The sequence below is a fragment of the Podarcis muralis genome, chromosome 4 (genome assembly GCF_964188315.1).
Source record: "Podarcis muralis chromosome 4, rPodMur119.hap1.1, whole genome shotgun sequence".
In the NCBI taxonomy this organism is placed as follows: domain Eukaryota; kingdom Metazoa; phylum Chordata; class Lepidosauria; order Squamata; family Lacertidae; genus Podarcis; species Podarcis muralis.
Window position 1 is genome coordinate 47961469 of NC_135658.1, and position 21814 is coordinate 47983282.

At 39.9% G+C, this 21814-nt stretch overlaps 1 long non-coding RNA gene across 1 annotated transcript in view; it reads right to left on the minus strand.

Moving 5' to 3' along the window:
• The window catches only part of LOC114595996 (uncharacterized), a 26018-nt gene extending 6581 nt beyond the window's left edge, over positions 1–19437 (minus strand). The window contains exon 1 of the long non-coding RNA XR_003706402.2: positions 19356–19437. This is a non-coding gene — a long non-coding RNA (uncharacterized LOC114595996). The remainder of the gene's footprint in view (positions 1–19355) is intronic.
• Between the last annotated feature and the right edge of the window lie 2377 nt (positions 19438–21814).

Here is a 21814-nt window from a genome sequence, read left to right on the forward strand (position 1 = left end):
ATGACAACTAAAGAAAAGCAAAAGCAGAATGGTTTCTGACCAAGGGAAGAAGGCTGGACAAGCCTTGTGTTCACATGCTCCCCCTTCCATCTCCTTCCTCAGAGCAGCCATGAGGAGGAGACTAGAAACACCCACTTCCTCCTTGAAACAAACCACCATTTATTATTCCAAAACAGGTACTGTGATTAGTTTAAAAACTATGGGTTTTTAAAACATGGCAAGATCAAAAACCATGGCTTGATATTTGATTTTTTTCCCAATCATTCACAGTTTAAATTAACCACAGATTGTCTGGTGCAGATAGAACAATAAACAATAAAGTCAAGCGGAGTATGGCCACACCTGGAAAGGAGAGCACTGGTTCCTGAGACCTGTTATTTCAGGGCTGGGGACCCTGTGGCCCTCCAGCTGTTGTTGGGCTCCAAATGCCATCAACCCCAGTAAGCATGGCCAATGTTCAGGGATAATTGGAACTATAGAACTGTAGTTTAACATCTGGGGGGGAGGGGTCAGAAATTCCATACCCCTAAGATAATTGCTGAAATTGAAAACTGAACCGGCACAGTATTCTGCATGTAAAAGATGTGCTCTCTGAGTGAGCTTTGTTCCAAACACACACACAGAGAGACACCCTTTGACTCCACTTATTAATGCATTTAAATAACTTGGCACTTGCCTTTGACCGATGTCCTGTGTGAATGATGGTAACAGCGGATACTTGCAAAGGGTTAGAAGTGCATTGTATAGCCCAGCTGAGGATGTCACATCACAGTATGTGTCATAAGGAAAGCATACTATGTGAAAAAGGCCTTTGCCACTTCACTGGCAGGCTGAGCGATCAAACACTGTGCATTTAATTATTAGCTAAATGCAAGGCTGAGGATTTCAAATTAAACAAAAGAAGCCATAGGAAGTGTGAGAAGCTGTGACCCTGAAAGTCACTTCTTAGCTCTGTATTCAAAAAGTGGCCTGCTCATAACTTTCTAAACGGCAAAATTATGTTTACATACAAATTGCAGCTTAATTAGTAGAATAGCTGTACACTTCATTTAGTGCCAAAGGAGCAAAGGGTATGGTTAGTAATACAGATTGGAAATTGACAATAAAGCCTCCTAGTTGTGTAGGACAACCAATGCATATGAATATCACTCTCATATTCTTAGATATTAATTTGTCCATGAAAGACAAGGATGAATATATTTTTAAGAAAGGTTATTATATTCATACCTGCACACCTTTACAGAGTAAAAAGGATGCAACATATTTTATTATAATTATTTATTATTACATAGCATCATAGTTATGCATAGCTGGATCCTTCTAGATGCAAAATATGTCTTCTGCATATTAAAGGTCATTTCAACTTCTCACTGAACAAAAATGGGCCCTCCAAACTCTGTTTGCAAATGATGAATTAAAGGAATGAGAGATTGAAACAACTGAAAAAAGAATGGTGAGGGTTGTGATTATCATTTATTACAACACTAAATGGACTCTTTCAAATGCTCGTTCAGAACAGTGCTAGCAGCTATTTTCTTTACACATGGTTCTCTAGGTTCATTTCATATTATTCCATTAAGAAATGGTTCAATCCATATTATTCCATTTTATTTAATTGTCCTCAGCAGTACAGAGTACTGGTATCTTTTTCTTTTTAAGCTGTCCATGGCAGCAATTATGTTGCCACACATGGGACTTATAAGAGACATATAAGAGTACTGGCTCCTTCTTCTTCTCCTCCTCCTCCTCTTTCTCCCAAAAAAGACTGCCAACACCACACCAAGACATAACACATGTACACTGCTACTGATTTAAAACAACAACATACATCTGCTACAAGGACCCTATAAACTAAATTCAAATAGAAGATAATTGAGAGAAGAGAGAAAAGGAAGAAGAAGAAGGACAAAGTAACTGGACACATTAAGCTGTTTCCTCTGGAAGTTTATCATTGTATACCAGTGAGTCTCTAAGGCCACATGACTGCCTTTTTGCTGCTACAGGCTAACAAGACTGCTCTTCTGGAATTAACAAATATAGCCATTCATGCATATGTTTTATTCAGCATCAATCCAATTCATATAATCCTGACAAAATGCTGCTTAAAAGCTTTTTAGCATTGGCAGTGTAACTATTTTTAGATCCATTAAACATGATTCAAATTACAAGAAAGGAGATTCCAACTAAACATGAGGAAGAACTTTCTGACAGTAAGAGCTGTTCGACAGTGGGACGGACTCCCTTGGAAGGCGGTGGACTCTCCTTCCTTGGAGGTTTTCAAAGAGAGGTTGGCTGGCCATCTGTCTGGGGTCCCTTCCAACGCTACAGTTCTGTGGTTCTGTGAAAGTGCAGGGATGTTGATCATGCCATTTCCACGCTTGTGAATAGCGCATTATAATCACAATGTTAACATTTGAGCATTGTTCTTTCTCTTCACATCCTATTGCCTGTACCAGGCAAAGATATCACAATTCATAATGCTTCTGATGTTGTAGACTGAAATTACAATGGGACGTCAAGGGAATTAGCTCAGCTTGAAGGAAAAGGAATGAAATCCCACCCCCCATCCCCTTTCCTTTTTGTGGATAACATGAAGAGGAGAGTCACAGTTTACATCTTAGTGGTTTCAGTAAATTAGAAAAGTCAAACATAACAAGAAGCAATGCAAAATAAAATTCAGCATGCAGAATTTGGCTTCATTGTTACTTAACAGTTATGTCACTGAGAGACCATTTCAAGTCTGTGGCTGCCGAAATCGCAGCCCAACTGATGCACAAGCCATGCATAATGTATTACATAACACTATATATTAAGTCAGCTCTAGAGTGTTAATATGTCATGAAAGTTAATTCAGATATCATACATTATGCAAAAGAGAAAGAGATGTGAAAATAGACCTCCCCCCCCCCCCACCGCTATTTTCAAGAGGTGTCAAGCAAGCTATTTCAATGTCTTCCCTTAGGGTCTGACCTAGTAGGATGCAGAAACACTAGTCCGATGCTCTTTGGAATAAAGAAACCTTGCTCAGATCTTGACATTCATACACAGCAAAAGAAGGGCTAAATAATGGCTGAGATCAGAGCACACACTGCCCAGCAAATACGGATTTAACATAGTTTAAATACTGTAATGAAGTTCTCTCAAACACCAGACCAAATGGTAGTCAGCAGGCCTGCATTGGGCAAGTGAAACTGAGATCTCAGGCAGCTGATTTTGGGTGCCATGTTATTGTTACTGCCAGGGTGGGGGGGTGTTTGTGGGCTTTTCATTTTCAGATACCTAAAAAACTCGACTCACCCTGGGTGCTAAGCACCTTGACTCTCTCTGTCTCTGTCTCTCTCTCTGTGTGTGTAGAGGGATGTCATTTGTTGTTTTGTCTTGGACAGCAAAGCCAAAATTTCTTGGGCTAGCCCTGCATTTAAACAGTGCCACTTCAGAATGCAGGTTGGGATTTAGACAATGTCTCACTAACAACAGCAGCAACAACAACCCAACATATGGTAAGCTACCGTAACATACCAGGGAGGAAGCTGTTTGTTTGTTTCATAATATTTATAGACCACTTGATCGTAAAACAAGACCTCAAAGCTAGCCTCTAAGTCTTCTCACTGACACCTAGTTTCTTATGTGTTATAAGAAATTAAATATTTTTGCTGCAATGTTGAAATACCTACGGTGAGCTTGCACCTGTTGTCTGGAGTGGTAACATCTAGCCACAGATTTCCCACCTCAGTTGCTGTTGCTTGTGGTAAGAAGTAGGCCACAGGGAAATGGGTTTTTGAAGACATATGTTGAACCTTGCCTTTCTGGACATGAGGCAGCCTGTTGCCATCCTCCATACAAAGTAATTGGCTAACCCACAGCAAAAACTATGCAGAAGATAAGGTGGGAAGACATCTCACCAATAAAAATTAATTACTTCATTCCATAACTATACACTGATCAATGCCAAATTTATGTTTTATACTTTCTGTGGTAACTCTTGGCTCCTTGTAAAACATGTGGTTTAGAATGTAATACATCTTTCATTCTTGTTGCCATGGCCCAAAACAAAGCAGAGCTTAATTCATCTCCATTACAGCCCTACTGGACCCAATGATCTTACAACATGAAATACCATTTGGCTGTATAAGTACAAGCATTTGCTTAGCCTCAAAACACAAAGCCAAAAATAAAAATAAAACTGGTATATGTGGTTTTGTATCAGTGACAAGGATCAGGCTTACAAGAGAGATGTATTTGAACAAGTGCACCTCAATGCTTATCAGAATCCTAATGAAGGTTTCTGCCTTTTTTTAAAAAAATAAAAGCTCTTGACTTCCATTGCCTTGACTACTGCACGAATGGCAAGACACAGACAAATCATTATGAAGAAGCAGCAGAGCAGAACTTACCAGCAGAGAAAGGGAAGCTATAATTAATCTCATTCGTCTGATAGGCAGGTCACTTTTATTATCCTCCACATATTATATATCAAGCCTACATCTGTCCTCACTGGCTAAAGTGGCAGTAAAGATGTAAACCTGCAATCTTAAAACTGGCAGAGCCAACCTCTGTGTTTCCTTCCTGTGTTTTTCTGCACATTGAAAATGCACAGCACCCTCTCCCAATATGGCATTTTCCTTATATGGCAAGCTTGAGGATAAATTGTTGAATTTTTTTGGAAACATGCTATCTGCATAGTTGTTTTTTAGATGTCCAAATCTCCACATCTCTCCAAATCATGCCAGAGGCTCCTCATTTGCTTCACGGTGATTCAGAAAGACCAAACTTTGGTTTAGAAAAGCCACGAACCTTTCCAAATCAGCCCAGACCAACTCAGAATTTGTCAAAATCTGATGCACACCCCCAGTAAATCATATATAGAGTGAGGCGAAAGAATGAATTAAGTAAACAAGAAACATTGCTGATTACTGGGTGATCTGAGAAAATGACTCATAATTCAGAGTCTAGCTTTGGAATGATAAATGGAGAAGTATTGTAGGATTTTGTTCCAAGGATCAAATTTCTTTCACCCCAAGCCATCGCCCTGGCAGGGAGCTTTGTTTTGGCATGGGAGAAAAGCTGGCACCTCTCCTTCACCTCTAGTTCAAGTCCTCTGATTGAGTGCTTGCACCACACAGCTGCTTAAATCAGATTCTTACCAGCTATGCGGATTAGTCCAATTAAAGCAGCTTGAGCCACACAATTTATAGTCAGAGGCTGACATTTATCAAGGTGCTCCACTTTTCTCTCTCTCTCTCTCTCTCTCTCTCTCTCTCTCTCTCTCTCTCTCTCAATGTTTACTGGTGCTCTCCAGTTCAATGGAAGTTGACAGAGAAGGTGCTCTGGTAGTCTAGAATAGCCTCATTGCACCTATTAATTACTGTGTAAGCCTTGACAGCAAGGAATACTGGGTTGTTGCCCATACCCACATTCATTTGCAAGTCACCAATATTCTTCTCTTCCACGTGAAACAGGCAGCATGCTAACATGAAATGCATACATGCTATGTAACAGGAAAAAACTGAACTGGATATGATCGCTATGTAATTAATCTCTGCCTGAGTTCTCTATTGTCAGCTTTACAATCAGTCTGGTATTTGTGCCAGGTGACACAGGAGTTGAAAAGCAAAGCAGTTATTCAAACAAGCGAGGGGAACAGGCAGGGAGAGGTGTGGATTTAGAATTCACATTGATAGAATTGATAGGATTCAGTATACATTTTATTCAGTATATTTCATTCAGATGTTAGATGCAGATTGTACAAGATCATGGGAAAGTAATAAGTGTATTCTGCATCCATCATGAAATCTGTAGTGTCTCCATAAACTTCTCTTTTTCTTCAGCTATAACCCCCTACATTCTGGGAAGCACCAATCCAGCTTGTGTAGCACACATTGCCATTGTCAACTGACTTTACAAAGTCAGGGCTGCCTGCTGCCAGCCACATCTCTATCCTCAAGAAGTGGTCTCCATCTGCAAATATGATGCATCTGGAAAAAGACATTTCTGAAAACAGCTGTCAATTAGACACCTGGGTGCTGAATTCCAATCATAGAACTGTAGAGTTGGAATGAACCCCAGGAATCACAGCTAGAGAATCCCTGACCGGTGGCCACCCAACCTGGACAATAATGACCCATCTGGGAACCTCAAGTGAAGCAGCTTAGGGTCTCTGTTTTTGAGTGGTGTTCAGTTGCATGCTGATAACTTCTGTTTGGGCAATTAAAGTTGATTGGGAATTCTTCTGCAAGTAACCCACATCCCCAAAAAATTAGATAAGGAAAGTGACATTGTCTAACTCCTTTGCCCTGCTTTATCATTGGGGACTGAAAAAGCCCATCAGTCGCAGGCACCTCTGTGTTTTTCACAAGCCCCAATGAGTCCTTCACTGCCATTGTGTTCACCTTGCCTGGATGCAGCTTCAGGTTATTCTTCATCCACTTGACCACAGCTGCCATGTACGAGTTCCTAGCAAAGGTTGCTGCTCCCACATAGGTTAAGAATATCTATCTATCTATATCTATCTAGTCATTTTACATTACTAGTGAGACTTTACCTGCAGCCTCTAGATAATCTGTCCCCCATCTCTGAAGACCAGCACAGAAAAGCTGAAGGGGGAGCTGAATAGTCTCATAGTACCACTTTCTGTATTAATTCTAACAAAGGATTCTTCATTCTGGTTCAACTCTATTTCAAAAAACCAATTGTCATCACAAAAGAGGTCTAGTAAAATTACAAGGGTAGGACAGCAGGTTTTTTGTTTTGTTTCAGTACGCCCTATAAGTGACTTCTATGAAACTATCTTAGTAAAGTATACTGTTTATAGTCGGTGGGGAGTTGCTCCGTTGATTACGCAAACAGTGTCATATGAGACACATGTATTGGAGCATGCAGTGCTGAGTCCAGCTGAAACCAACATCCTTGGAATATATTGGAGACCTTTGGATCAGCTATCTAGTACTTTTTGCATTTTTAGCTCCTGAATGGCAGAGCAAAAGGATTTCACCAGAACTTTAACTACCAGACACTGATTCAGCCTGTGAGTTTCCCCAACCTTTGACCACCAAGGGAATTATAGGCCAAATAGCTAGATCAGCAAAGGAGCTTAGATGGAGCGGTACAGAATAGATTGTGTAATAAGGCCAAACTCCAGAACTAATACCAGGTCAGATGCTTCTACAACTGACTACATTGCCTCTTCCACACCATGACCATTCATAGTCCCCCCCCCCCCTCGAAGTTTCATGAACACCAGGCTGGTAGAGGCTGGACCAACAGCAAGCATCTTATTCACACAGAAAGCCAAATATAAACAGAAAACAATTTATAAATCAAATTTACTGTTACAATATAAAGAAATGTTTGCTTTTAATCTGATGCTAAAATTGTATTGTTTGTCTTCATTTTAGTAAACCACTTTGGGGGCCATTCTGTTTGAAAACTGGTTTATGTTTTTAAAAAGTAAATACACAGACTTTGCAAAGCTGAAGTGACATGCAAGTGCTGTTCAGTAACCTCCATGTGGGACCATAACATTCTCTGTCCAGTGCTAGTGCCCTCTTTGAAATAAATGAAAGCTAATTTGTTAGTAACAGTCCTGTGGCAGCTGCAAAACAAATAAACTTCAGTCTTGGTAGACCACAGAACATAATTAGCACCAAACAAGCTCCAGCCATCCATTTTGCTGAAGGATGAAGGATTTTGTGGGAACAAGCATTTAAAGTTTCAAATCAAAATGGGTGGTGTTGGGGACTTGCCAGTGATTTCCAGTAGTAAATGTGCTTTTGCAAATGACTAATCATACGAAGATGACCCAATACTCTTTTGCATCTTTGGAAGTGGCAAGTACATTAATTCTCTGATTAATGCTCCTTAAGAATGCCCACTTTTAATTTTGTCTAAACTGTAATGCTTTTGCTTTGTCTTTTGCAGGGGAATGTAAAACAAGTATATTTTACAGCCAGTATGTGACTGTTATGTGACATGAAATCGTAAGATTCCTCAATTCAAATTTTAAAAATTCAAAAATTAGAGTTTAACGTATTGTATCGCATGGACCCAGTTCTTCATTTTTTCTCTGGCAATCACTTGTAGCCAAGTAAGATTATTTTCCATGAATACGGTCTTAATGGTGTGTCCGTAAATGACTGTGGAGGCCAATTCTGAATCCACACGTCCTTCCACAGTGGGGACATAGGTTTCTGGGTGGGAGTTGATCATGGTGAGGATTTGCCAAACGTGCCTTCCTTTTATCTTGTTTCTCCCTTTCATCCTGAGTTTGTGATTCTTCAATATCCAAGACGCCTTTGGTGGAGGCTATTCTCCAATTGGAGAGCTTGCAGGTCAGTGTTTCCAAATTATCCATGCTTATACTGTTGTTGTTTTTTTTGATTTTAGAGTGTCTTTAAACCTCTTTTGTTGTCCGCCGGCAATTCTCTTTCCATTCTTAAGTTGGAAATAGAGTAGTTGCTTTGAAAGATGATAATCAGGCATCTGAACAACACGACCAGTCCAGCAAAGTTGATATGAAGAATCATTGCTTTGACATTGGTGATCTTTGCTTCTTCCAGTACACTGACATTAGTTCACCTGTCTTCCCAAGTGATATGTAAATTTTTTTTGGAGACACCGTTGATGGAATCTTTCAAGGAGATGGAGGTGGGCATGCTGCTTACAAGAGGTGGAACAGATGCTCTGGAATGAAAAGGATTTTGTACTGCTAGCTTCAAATATACAAACCAAACATAGGCAGAGACAGTTTAAATACTTCTATAAGCATCAATCCAGTGGCCCACATCAGATCAGCTAGGAGGGACAGCCCAACACCTCAGGAGATTTTGCCTTCAGCTTACTCAATCCATTTCTGTGTGTTTCTCTATCAGTGCCAAACATGTTCCTTTTGTTCTCTGCACATAAATCTAGCTTGCATCATTCTAGCTGGAGGCTGATGTGGGAAAGGTGTGCCACATTCTCCAAACTTCCGATAGTTTCCCCTACATTCAGAACATTGCAGAGATATATTGGTGACAAGAACCCATATTTTTACAGCCAGATCTCATAAAGAGTTGTTTACTAGCCATTAAAGAATATCAACTCTACATTATCTTGCCTGACAAATGGTATGGTTAGACCAGTGTACAACCTTTAAACTTTAAAACTGCTAAATAAAAAAGGAATTTTAAAAATATCCATTTTGAGGTGAAACTGACTGTCTACCATCAACATTTAACTAAGATTGACAAAACTAAGTCTTGACAGTGGCTCTGAGCCTTTCTTAACACACCTCCACTAAGTCCAAAGCCTTCTGATTTTGTGCATGGCACAACTTTTGCAGAATTTACAATTGGGGCAAATTACTTTTACTCTGGGATAAAGTACTTCCCAGCAGTGCCAGAAATAACCAACAGTTCCTACAGATTCTAATTAATCATTTCTAATGACGGATTGTAAGTAGATTTGTGGTTCCCTCAAACTCAGTGTTACATCAGCCAAAGGCAAAACATAATGGGCACAGCCTACAGAAAAATAAACATGCTTACTTACTGTTGAAATCAGAGTGAGATAAGTTCTTAAATGTGTGCTTGTTCCATTGATTTTAGCAGAAATTAAATAGACTTTGTACTTTTACTGTAGTCTGTGTATTTGATCCTTCGCAGTAAATATGTATCCAATAAATGTGTATTCAGTCTATTGTCTCTATATGCTTTGTAATAAAGATGTCTGGTAGGCTTGGGGTTCTCTGTATCATGCCTGTTCACCTTGAATCAGTAATTCCTTGCAGCCATAGAGCTCCCAGTTCCCTTCAATGGAGAAGGACATTTTGAGGGCATCAAGCCAATGCTATGAACCAAAACAATCTAGTAGGCCCTGTGAAACTGTGAAACACTGGGAATTGTGAGAAATCCAGTGACAGAACTGCCATTTCATTGGTTAAAACTAAACTGGTCAACATGGTCTACTGAGGTTGAATATTGTTTCACAAAAAGTAAAGAAGCTGTGTGTCTCATTTTCATAGGGAGATTTTTTAGGTTTTTGTGAAAAAAATGCAAAGCCCTCTGTGTTTAGACATCTGACTTCATCGCCTCTGAAGCACCGTAGATGCACAGCCCTTCCTCACGCCTCCCTTTCTCTCTCCCATTGCACACTGGCTTCCGCATGGAGATCCTGGTTTACATTCAGCCAGAATTCTAAAGGATCTGATCAGCTGTTAAAAGATGTTAATATCAGGAGAAGCTCTAATTCAAAGATTGAAGAAATGCAGTACAAATTCTAACCTTTTTCTTTTTCTTGCATTTGTGCCAACAGGTTGTTGAAAAGTTTTTCTTTCTTTTTTCTTTTGCTGTAGGCAAGGTTCTCAAGCTGCCCTTGATTTTGGGCTACCAGCCATAAACAGACAAAAGAAACCAGCAATGCATAGCAGGAAACATCATAGCTACACCATTAAGAGCAGAATGATCAAATAATAGCATAGTTTATGACTGAAAAACAGAAATAACCTGAGCTTAATTAGTGTTTTTGCTAAACCTACAAATTCAGATACTTGACTGGGGCCTATTATTATTAATTTTATAACAACATTTCTTTCATTATTCTCAGCAGACCATCTTTCAGTTCCGTGATGTCTTTACACATGGCTTTCAAAAGAAATGATGCAATCTGCCATTCAACACAGCTTGTAATTGGAAGAAATGATTTTTTTAAAAAATATATATGCTTGAAATCACTTGATTAAACAACAATAACACACACACACCTTATAGCTTTCTGATTCATATGCTCCTTTGTTGTAATTTTTTAACGTGCGTCAGGCAACATAATTAGACAGATGGACAAGCTTCCAGGCTCAACTCAGACTGGGTCCCACCATTCACAGAAAAAGTGGAGACCGCTTAAGGAAAAAAACACCTGAAGAGTTTAACACTTGCTTGTAATTGATGCTCCCTTGTGAGGCCCCCAAACCTCCTCACTTGCTGGCTTCACAGAAGGTAGAGCATGAGAATCTTAATCTCAGGGTCATGGGCCCCAGGTTGGGCTAAAGATTCCTGCATCAGGGAAGGGGGTTGGACTGCATGATCTTCATGTTCCCTTCCAACTCTACAATTCTATGATTCTATTTACTGCTGAATATCTATATCGATTTCCACAGCTGCTGAAGCCTCAGTGGACTGGACGTAGGGAGAAATAGACCTCTTTTGCACTACTTTAGTTTTCTCCATCCTCATCGTTTTGCTCTCTTTCATTCTCTCTAGGCTAGCAACCCATGGGTAATTCCCCCCACTATCCATGCCTTTGGTACTGTCATGTATGCCCATAGAACTCTTACAGGGGGGCAGACCTTGGCCCAGTCAGAATCCTCCCCTGCTTACAAACATATGGATGGAACCAGATGCAGGTGTGGAGGCTGGAGCTACAAGCCCTCACTGCATCTACCTCTGATTCTATGAATGTGCAATGATGGTTGTGTTTACCCCTATATTCAGTTACTTGAAGCTGGAAGTACGGACTTTCTGCTTTGAAAAATATTCTGTTTGAGTTAGTTCATGCCATGTGCATGAAAGTTCTGTGTGTGGGGTATGGTCTGTGGTGGCTGTTTCACCCGTGCAAGTTATCATTTCATGATGCAGGCATCAGATGACGCATCTATATATGTGAATGCATCCTTACTCTAGAGTAGCTGTAATCCCTTTGAAAGTACCATCTTTTGTGAGACTCACCCTGAAGTAAGCAGACTAGACCTCCAATCAATATTGTTTTTCTAAGAGCTTAAATATTGTTTTATTTTAAAATATTTGGAACTTGTTTTGTTGTAAGCTGCATTTATTTATTATTTATATTATATTATTTATATATATATTTATATGGGAAAGCAGCATACAAATTTTAATAATAATAATAATAAGGCTTGAATAGAGCTACAGCCCCTCTCAAACTGTGTAAAAACAACGGCTGTTCAGTCTATATTTGTGCCTCACACTTAGTATTTTTCCAGCTACTTTTTAACAGGGAGGAAATATGCTGGCAATATTTGCATGTGAAGTTAATGTTCTAGTCTAGCTATATATGTTTTATACAAAAATCATTATGGAAAGTAATGTTATTCACTAATAAATCATGTCCTCAGTTGGCATCGTTAACACAGCTATGTGTTGACCATTCATCTTTTATCACTCTGACACAGAAATTAGTAATAAAGCTTTAAAAATTATAACAAGGGTACACTAGGGAAGTACTTCAAAGAAAACAGCACCAAATGTCTAAGAGCATTTGTGATGCAAAGTAAGATGGCTCTGGTAATATCTGAAATTCTCTGCTGCATCCGAAGCCATTGATGAAACTGTAATGTGGGTAACAGAGAAATAGGGATGCCATTAAGGTTCTAAATAGATGGTCTCAGTAATTGCCCTTCTCTGCCACTGTGGACAATTTTAGATATGTTCAATGCTATTAAAAAGAAATGCAATAAACGTCCTGCAATCTGTGGGTAGGCTGTTGTCCTTGTTACACTGAAAGTACAGTGGTCTGTTCAACTGAGCCATTCCCAAAGTTTAGACTTCACTGGTAGCTGGTCACCAGGGCTGACTGAGGACATTTTGCCACTAGAGGCAAAACAAAAAGTACTCCTTCCTGCCTCTTTTGCTGTGCACACACTGCCACGTGTCTGCCCACTGTCCCCTTCTTTGCTTCATGCCCGCCACCCATGCACCCACCACGCATGGTCACCAGGTGCATGCACACAGCAGCAGTTGCTCAGTGGAGAGAGAGGTCGTGAAGGTCAACAAGCACAGGACGTGTTCCACAGAGCAGAGGTCAAATTTACCATGCCTCCCAACTCTCAGGAACCTGCCACCCTGAGGCAACTGCCTCACCTTGTCTCATAGGTGGGCTGGCCCTGCTGGCCACCCAACACTCTCTGCTTCCTTACTGCCACTAAATAGGCCTAGTAGGAACAGAAGAAAGGTTTCTCATCCTAAAACTAACTTTCTCTTATGCAGTTGTCTCTAAATGATTACACCAAGTTGTCTCTTGGTTGGCGGTACTAAACTGGTGCATTAAACTGGTGTTTTAAACTGGTGATACAGCATGAAATATCACCATTTACAGGATCAGGGTCAAAACTGCAGTTCAGGGCCAGCAATGGCTCCTTTACAGAAGTTAAAAAAGGAAGTAAAGATCACGATGAGCTGTTGTCCAAGCAGAAGAATGGAAACAGAAAACCAACATAAGCAAGAAGCTGAGTTAACCTTCAGTATATTTCAATAGCCATGCTTCTTTAAAAAAAAAAAGGTAGGAAAGATAAGACATGCATGCTTGAGGCTGAAGAAAAGACTGTTTGTACCTAGCACATTGGAGGAATTGTTCAAGAACAGTTCAGCCATGTCAAAATATGACCCTGTAAAGCTGCCAAGGGTCACACAGTCCTCTAATCATCTGCTGAGTTAGTGCTAGACATAGAGGTTGAAGCCACTGGTGAGTTGCTTTAACTTAATGCACCTTGCTGTTTTACAAGACTTTGCAGAAAGCTTTATCCTCCCAGCTCAAGAAGAAGGAAGCTGTCCAGTGGGAGTTAGATAAGCGTTTTTCCATGGGCTCAATCAGACATTTGATAACTCCACCAGAGTCAGCACAAATCTGATGCATTGTGCCATCCTCAAAGCACGTGCTATGTGATATATTTTGGTCTGCTGTTCTCATGTAGAATGGATACACACCTATACAAATGTGCTAAAATATCTGGATTTCTTTGTATGTTTGGTCTGAAAACAATAATCTAAAATCCATAAACAAAAAGGCATCTCCAGTAAACACAAACTATATAAAGATAATGTAGTCTGATACAATATTTCATTGAAATGTGATGTTGAAATGTTGGGACTTGTTGCTCAGTAAATAAATGTATAGGAGGGATTCAGCTGTAAATTTGTCACTAGTTCTTTCACTGAACATATCTTGGCTGTGAGTCCTGAACGACTGGCTCCCTGCCTTGCAGGACTTTTCCCACCTGGCCTAGGAGGGTGGGGCCTCATTGATTCCAGCTCCAAAAGCTGAGGCTGCTGAACACTCTTGGCTGGGACATTGTTTAAGCGGTTATCTATATTATTTTTTATGTTTATTTTAGCTCTTATTTTATGTGGAAATTGTTCAATTTGGTCGTGCACTTTTTGATGTTTTATTTATTGCTTGACTACTTTTGTTATGTTTGTAATTATGTATCACCCCCCATATTGTAAGCTGCCTTGAGCATGGTTTTAAATATGGAAAGGTGGCATACAAATAAAATGTACATGTGTAGGCTTAAGATCATATAATTGTTTCTCTGTTGTAAAAATGACTACTAGCCACGATGGCTATGTTCTACTTTCACTGTTGAAGGCATTCCAGCTCTGCAGACCAGTTGCTGGTAATCACAAGAAGGGAGAGTACTATTGTTCTCAGGTCCTGCTTTTGAACTTCCTATAAGCTCCTGGTCTAGATGAGCCTTTGGTCTGATCCAGGAGAGCCCTCATGTTCTTAAAAAAAGTAAAAAAGGACAACGTTTCTCCCGCTGCCCCATTTGTTGGCAGTAGCTTGTAGCTTTAAGACCAAACTGATCCAATGATGGCCAACTAAATATCTGAAACACAATCATATCAACTCATATCTAATCTTGCTATTGATTTAAAAAGCAAGCAATTTAAAGTGCACCATAATAGTACAGCTTAGGCATAAGGGAGGTGCTGTTTGAGAAAACTTTGGGCAGAAACAAAAAAAGGACACACACATTTTAAGGTTGCTTCCCCCCCTTTGTTTTTTTAGGGTAAAATCATGGAAGAAGGCAAATGTGTTCACCCATTCAGGAGAACTAGGAAGCATTGTCCTTATTTTGATTTGTCTTTGTGACGTCATCATGTAGCCAGGCATGATTTGCTGTACAGCATCGTAACACCACCACCATCACTGTGACACTCCCAGAAAGAGTAAAGAATGGTGCAGCAGCTGATCGGGTAGAAAAACTGGCAGGGAACAAGGAGAGCACAGATGGGCTTCAAACAATATTTCAATCACCCTAAAAGGCCTTTATGAGCAAAGATGAATTTACTTGTGCTTGATTTTTCTGTGGGGTTTTTTTTTGCTGTTGCAACCGGGACCCTATGCCTAATTTTGAGATGCACCCACTGCTTTTTTTCTGGGGGGACGCCGGCATACACATACCTCTAAACATTTTGTGAATCTACGTTTGGCATCATTGAGGGGCAATATTTCAATACAAGTAGGAAAATGAGAGTACCCCTAAACATTTTTTTTAAGAGGTGGATGCACCTCTGAATGTCCTCTAAGAGTCCAATATGTAAAAACAAAGGGAGAAATGCAGACAAATAAGCCAATTCCAGATGTAATCCCCTGTCTCTTATCTGGGAACATCGCCTGGACAGGCCATGATTTAGATCAGAATTCATCCTGGTCCCAAGATACAATTAACAAATGTTTATGCAGCAGGAAAGGATTTCAGAATCACATCTCCTAGGACAATAATTATACAGGTGCATCCTGAGAAGCAAACTACGTACAGAAAAAGAAAGCATGAAGGCATTGATTAAATACTTGATGGGATTCAAGTCCTCCCTTTCAAACCATTCCAGTTGTTTGCCAGGCCTGTTGGTGTTAACGCATAGTGCTGACAAGGAGTGACTTTCAAATATCTTCTCAATGTCTTCATGCTTTCTCAATAATTTTATAATTTAGCCAACACTTTGTTAATTAAACAATGGGGAGTGGGGGAACCAGCATCTACATCCAATAATATTTTGAAAGCATAGTGTGCTCAAGAACTGTTACTTAAGCATTCTGGATACTCTCAAAACTATTGCACAGCTATTATTTAAATTTGAAAAAAATAAGTAAATTTTTTTTAGCAAGAAGGAGTTTTCTCTTAAAAGAGAACCACAGTTGTAAATAGTTCTATTCATGCATTGCATAAATGGGAAGTTTATTTATTTAATTCAAAAGGCAGACTTTTGAATTAACAGTATGCAAGATTTTTTTAAAAACCCCACAAGCTCCAGTTTCCTTACCTTATCACCCCTACCCTTAATAGTATGAACAAAAGATTAAAATAAGAAATGAATGATATTGGAGATGTAATATATAGCATAATAAAATATTGGACCTGAAATTTGTAGCTCTAGATGCTTCTGCATTTTTTAAGAATATTGTATAGGAACAATAACTGGAAATCCATTAACTATCACTTAGAAGGTGTGTTCTGGATTTTACCTCAACATGTATAGGCTAAAACTGTGGGTGGGACAGTAGCCCACATGCAAGTCCCACCCGCAATGTCACTACGCATCAGCCTGCCTGCTTACTCCCCAACCCTCCCTTGTGCTGAGTGGAGAAGATTTTCAGGAGGGTTTACTTACATTTGCTTGAACATGGGCAGAACACTTTGCAGAATCAGGGAACCTTCTTTATCACACAGAGTTACATTTGTGTCTTTGGGTAGATACCTATATTCTGCTACCAAAGTTGAACTGCTAGGTAAAGCTACCTAATTTGACCTCTGCTGACATTTTAAACTAGCACACCAACTAAAGTTAATCAGCACCTTTCTCTCTGTTCCTACCTAACAAGGAACCTGTCTGTTTTGTGAAAGGATGGAGGAAGACTAACAGATGGTTATTGTATTTCCAAAGACGGGAAATGGCCAAAGGCCTTGGTGCAGCCCAATATTAAATCCCACCTTAAGACTCTTCAGAAGTCATAAAAAGCCAGACTATTCTGTCCCACCTGCTTCTTTGTTTACTTTTGTAGCCTGATGAAGAGCTCTGGAGAACTCAAAGCCTGCATGCATTTACTATATGTGCTGTAGATTTTGTTTCCTGAATTTGCTTTCATTATGTTCTTTTTGGTCCTGTCCACATTTATGCCGTTTCCTTACAGAAAACATTTAGTTGGGAGGTAGTGAAATGTATTCCCCCCCCCAAATAAGACAAGTTTAAAAGGGAAAAGGGAAAGAGAAGTGACACAAGACCCTCTTGTTTGTATTATCTGTCTATCTGACCTCCTTCTGTTGGAATCTGAGAAAACCACCTACCAAAATGGATGCTATTTTAAACTACCCATCTTCTCTGACAAGATTCCCCTCCCCTTTAGGAACTGTTCATTGCTGCTCTGAAGGAAAATAAGAACTTCACACAATTATTCTTCATGACTCTCTTGAGTGTGCTTATGGCAATAAGCCCAGCCTGTTTTTATACAGAAAATATATTCTTAAATGTGAGAGCTACTTTAAGCTCTCACATTTAACCCCTACTGTATCTATTTCGGCACTACAGCGCTGTGGGGTTTGTTTGTTTTTTCCATATACAGACATAGCAAGATTGTTAGCAAATCAACAGGTGGATTTAAGGCAGTAGGGCAAAATGTTTAAAAGTGATAAGCTCAACTAAGCAGGTCATGAACCCACACAAGATATTGTAATGATATGTATTTAATACAGCCTACTCCTTTTTCATAAAGATGTTTGGGGTCACCCAACCCAGGCCAGCCTAAGACCAAATGTTGCCCCAGCTGAGAAGCATTATTGGTGGCTCTCCGAGCAAACAGGGGACTTGCTGGCAAAGCAGCATTACCAAAGCAGGACTGAGGGTCAGTCCCAGGTCAGAGCGCAAGCAAGCAGAGTCCAAAGCAAAGGCTCCGTCGAGAAGCAAAGTCACAGCAGTTCAAAGTCAGGGACCAAGCTATCTGAGCTCAAAAGGGTCAGGCAAGAGACAAGGTTACAGCAGTCCACAGCCAGATTTGGCATAGACAGGCAACCCAGTAGCAGGCAGGACACAGAGCTGGTTTAGCAGCTCTTCCAGCTCAGCACTGGGGGTTTAAGCTGGTGCTGATGGAACCACACCACAGCCTCAGCTGACTCCTATTAACTCCCCTTTTCCAGAGGTTTCCTTAAGAGGCGGGTCTTATTTCCAAGGAGACTGTTGCTCCTGAAGAGCCATTGCCTGTATCCATGCACTTGCTCAGAATCAGGTTTCCATCCAGTGTTTATGGCACCTCCTACTTTCCTTTGGGCTTGGAACTCATTTGGCTTCAATGTGTTGAGGCTGAACTCATCTTGGGTGTGGATGGCCCCTCCTCAGCCTCACTGCAGGATCCCAGCTCCTTGCAACCAGAGGGAGCCTGACCCAGGACTTGGCCAAGGACCTCCTCTGAGGGGACCATCCCCAGCTGGGACATGGCATCCTCCTTTAATAAGGATTCCTCCATCTGAGACATGACACATACATCATTCTTCCGCTTTTAAAATATCATATAGTAAGCTAAGTTCTCTAAGTCCTGGTCCTGTAGCTAAAATAGCACCACACAAACATACATAAGAAAGAGATGTAATCAGGCTCAGGCAAAACGTCAAGGTTTACAGTACTAAAAAAATATTGAGGTAGGGAGCTCAATAGCCATGGCATGCTGTGACTCACAGTTGGACAGGTGAAGGGAATCTGGAAATATGGAGGGAAGGGTCAGTGGAATGGGATCTGCATTCTGCTCTCTACACTACAACATTGTTCGCAGATCCTATGTCATTAAAGCTTTAATTCACGATTTGCATGCATGATTTACCGCAGTCAGATAAGACAATAACTTTGAATGCATGAACCTGACTTTTCCCTAAGGCATATGCCTTACTTTTAAGAGGCATGCATAATTCACCATATGTTAAACATAAATAATTTCACTGTTTAATATTTGGCTTCATACAAATAAATCAGAACAACAAATAAAATTCTTCCTCTTGAATGTATGTGTTCATGAGGACTAGAACATAAGGCAGAAAATGTGCTCTTTGAGGCACCTAATGCCTTTGAGTTAGAGGAAATTACCACACACTGTGTTAAATAACGCCTTTTATCAACATGTAAATAACTTTTCTTGGTAAGCAATCATGAAAGGTTCTTCAAGAGAAAATTAATATATCTGATTTGTTTATATCTTCATCTAATTTAGAGCAAGAGGAATTGGCACTGAAAAGAGATATGAAATGTGTCACTAATATTTACCACGCTATGTACTTGAGTGTATATATAAATGCTTATAAATAGTTACATGCTCAGTATCTGTGATGAGCTAAATCAGATAAGCTATTTAATATACAATCCTATACGGTATGTTGCAAGCAATCCCAGTCATCTCCCTTTTTCTGTCAGCTGTAGCTTTGGTGGGAAATTAAAAGTTAATTTTGTCTTTGTCCTTTTGTCTTTCTCCTTATCAGTATTGCCTCCAAGGCATGCTAAAGTATGCTGAAAGTGACCTTCAGTTTACTAATATCATCCTGACACAAGTGATTTAGTCTCCATTCCTCTAATGTTCAGCGTTAAACAGAAGAAACAGTCACTCACCAACAGCCCGTTGATTTCATTGTGTTCACAAGTACACCCTCGCCTCCAAACACACAAGGGATCTGTACCTATTTTAAGAACAACACAACAGACTGTGTGATATTTAGCCTATATTTGTGCATGAGTATTAACTCATTGTAACATTAGTAGTAGTATTGGTATTAGTATTATATCTTGTATTAATTTATTTCTCATAAATCTCAAAGCAATTTGCAACCAAATGAGAAAAATACATAAAAACAGGTATTAAAGCACTAGAAATATTGTCACATTTTTCGTAAGCACAAAGGCACACACATTGCTCTGTTGTGATTTAAGTAGTTGTCTGGCTTTTGCCGAATGGTTCCTAGCAAAATGTTGTGGATATCCCATAATTCCTTGTATTGAATAAAGAGACAAATAAGATGATTCCCCTGAAAAATGTATCCAATTCAACTGTTTTTTATTTGGAGAAGATACATGTGATGCCTATAATCCCTTGCACTATTAAAAGTTATTGTAGGATGGTAGCTTAAACAGCAATAGAAGCACAATTCTGAATTCACTTCTGTTCATGAATGCAGTCAGTAGTCTTAGACTTGTTATTATCTCTCTGCCTGCAGTGGCTGGATGACTACCTATCACGGATGCTGTAGAAGTGGATTTCCTGTATTGAGTTGGAATATATTACCTTTAAGGTCTCTTCCAACTCACTGATACCATCCCCAGTATGTGGAGGATGACAATGCATTGTGAATGCAGTTTGAACATTAGAAAGTACTATAGAGATTTCCTATTGTTGCCTAAATGTTGGTTCCTTCCCTCCTGGGTAACAAAATCAGCCTTAATGCTCAATTCTGTGAAGAACTGTGACTTTTACAGGCGCACCGGCCCTTCTGTCAGTACACAAGTGGGAAAACAGGCATATCTCCTGAAAGAAATCCTGCATGGCTCTGTTGAAGTCAATGACTCCTTTGCATATGACATTGGTATGTAGCATGGTTGGCAACCTGATGATAGGTGTGATTTTTAGAGATGTTCCAAGTATGAATACTTGCAAGGAAGAATATGAAGTGAGCCCTGGCAAAAGTTCTGTGGGATATGAACAAAGAAGGAAAGAATAAATGAGAAAGCAAGACTGGAGGCAGGTGAAAACTAAAAGAGATAAAGATTGTCCATGATTCTAGATGTAAACACTCAATTAATCATTAGAAAGGCAATTTCAAGAGAGAGAACAGACTTTCCCAGGCTACATGCCCTGAAAAATAATCCTTCCATGATGAGCACTTTCCGTTTGCTACCATCTTTTCGTCTGACGTTGAGGCCACAGCAGCAGTTGTCAGCGGGACTTAAGTGCACATAAATGTGCACTGGATTGTGGCCAGTGAATCTTTGTTAGCTTCTCATGTGCCAGTGAGGAATGGCAATCAATTTCAATCCAATCAGCAATTACCTGTGCCAACCATCACTCAACGTTGTCAGACTGTGATTCCCCTGGCACTCATGCTTTGATTAGTCAGCTTGCCTAGGTAATCTGCAAGACAGGAGTTGAAACGAGGAAGAATTGGAAATAATAATAATAATGTTCCCTCTTAGTGCATTGAAGAAGCTGTTCAAGAACAATCCCTTCTTGTATGAACAACAGCACAGAGTGCCTTCTGGGCAGCCAGGGTCAATGACAACTTGGGTTATCATTCCTTCGTCCTCTAGGTCAGGAGATTTGAGTCTGGGCTTACCCAGTTTCTGAATTTTTTCTTCATATGACAACACTGCTATTAAAGGTCATTATATATACTGCTGCATTTCTTGCAGAGTTCATATATATCAGAGCTTCCCAATGCAATGTTTTCTTGTTCTCAAAATGCACGTAATTCATTACTGAATGCATTCAGCTAAAGCACCATCTCTTTTCAGAGCGGGACTCAGCTGGCTCCCAACCAATTCTGAACTAACTTGGAAAAGCAATTTTTAAAACCTGTAGTAAATCTGCCTCCCCAGGGAATTAATGTGTTAACTAACCTTAATAAATGAGTACAGGTTAATTTATCCAGGAAAATCTGCATAAACCCAGCATATGATTAAACTGGGGAATAGTGAATATGCTCTCTGATTGTTCCACTTTTTACCAGTTGTCAACCCTGAAAGATTTTTGGAAGTATTAAAATGCATTAAAATACATATTATATAATACAATGAGGTAGCTAATCATGGACCGTAACAGGTATTATAAAGGTAAAAAGAAAATAAGCAGTTGTGCGCTTAGGCATAAGAACAAAGGGAAGCCTTCTGGATCAGGCCAATGTTCCATCTAGTCCAGCATTCTGTTCTCACAGCAGCCAACCAAATGTGTGGGGAAAGCATGCAAGCTGAGCACAACAGCACTCACTTACCTGTGAATTCCTGCAATTGGTACTCATACTGCCTCTGACAGTGGAGGAAGAACCTAGCCATGGGGGCAATTTTAGATTCTGGACTTAATG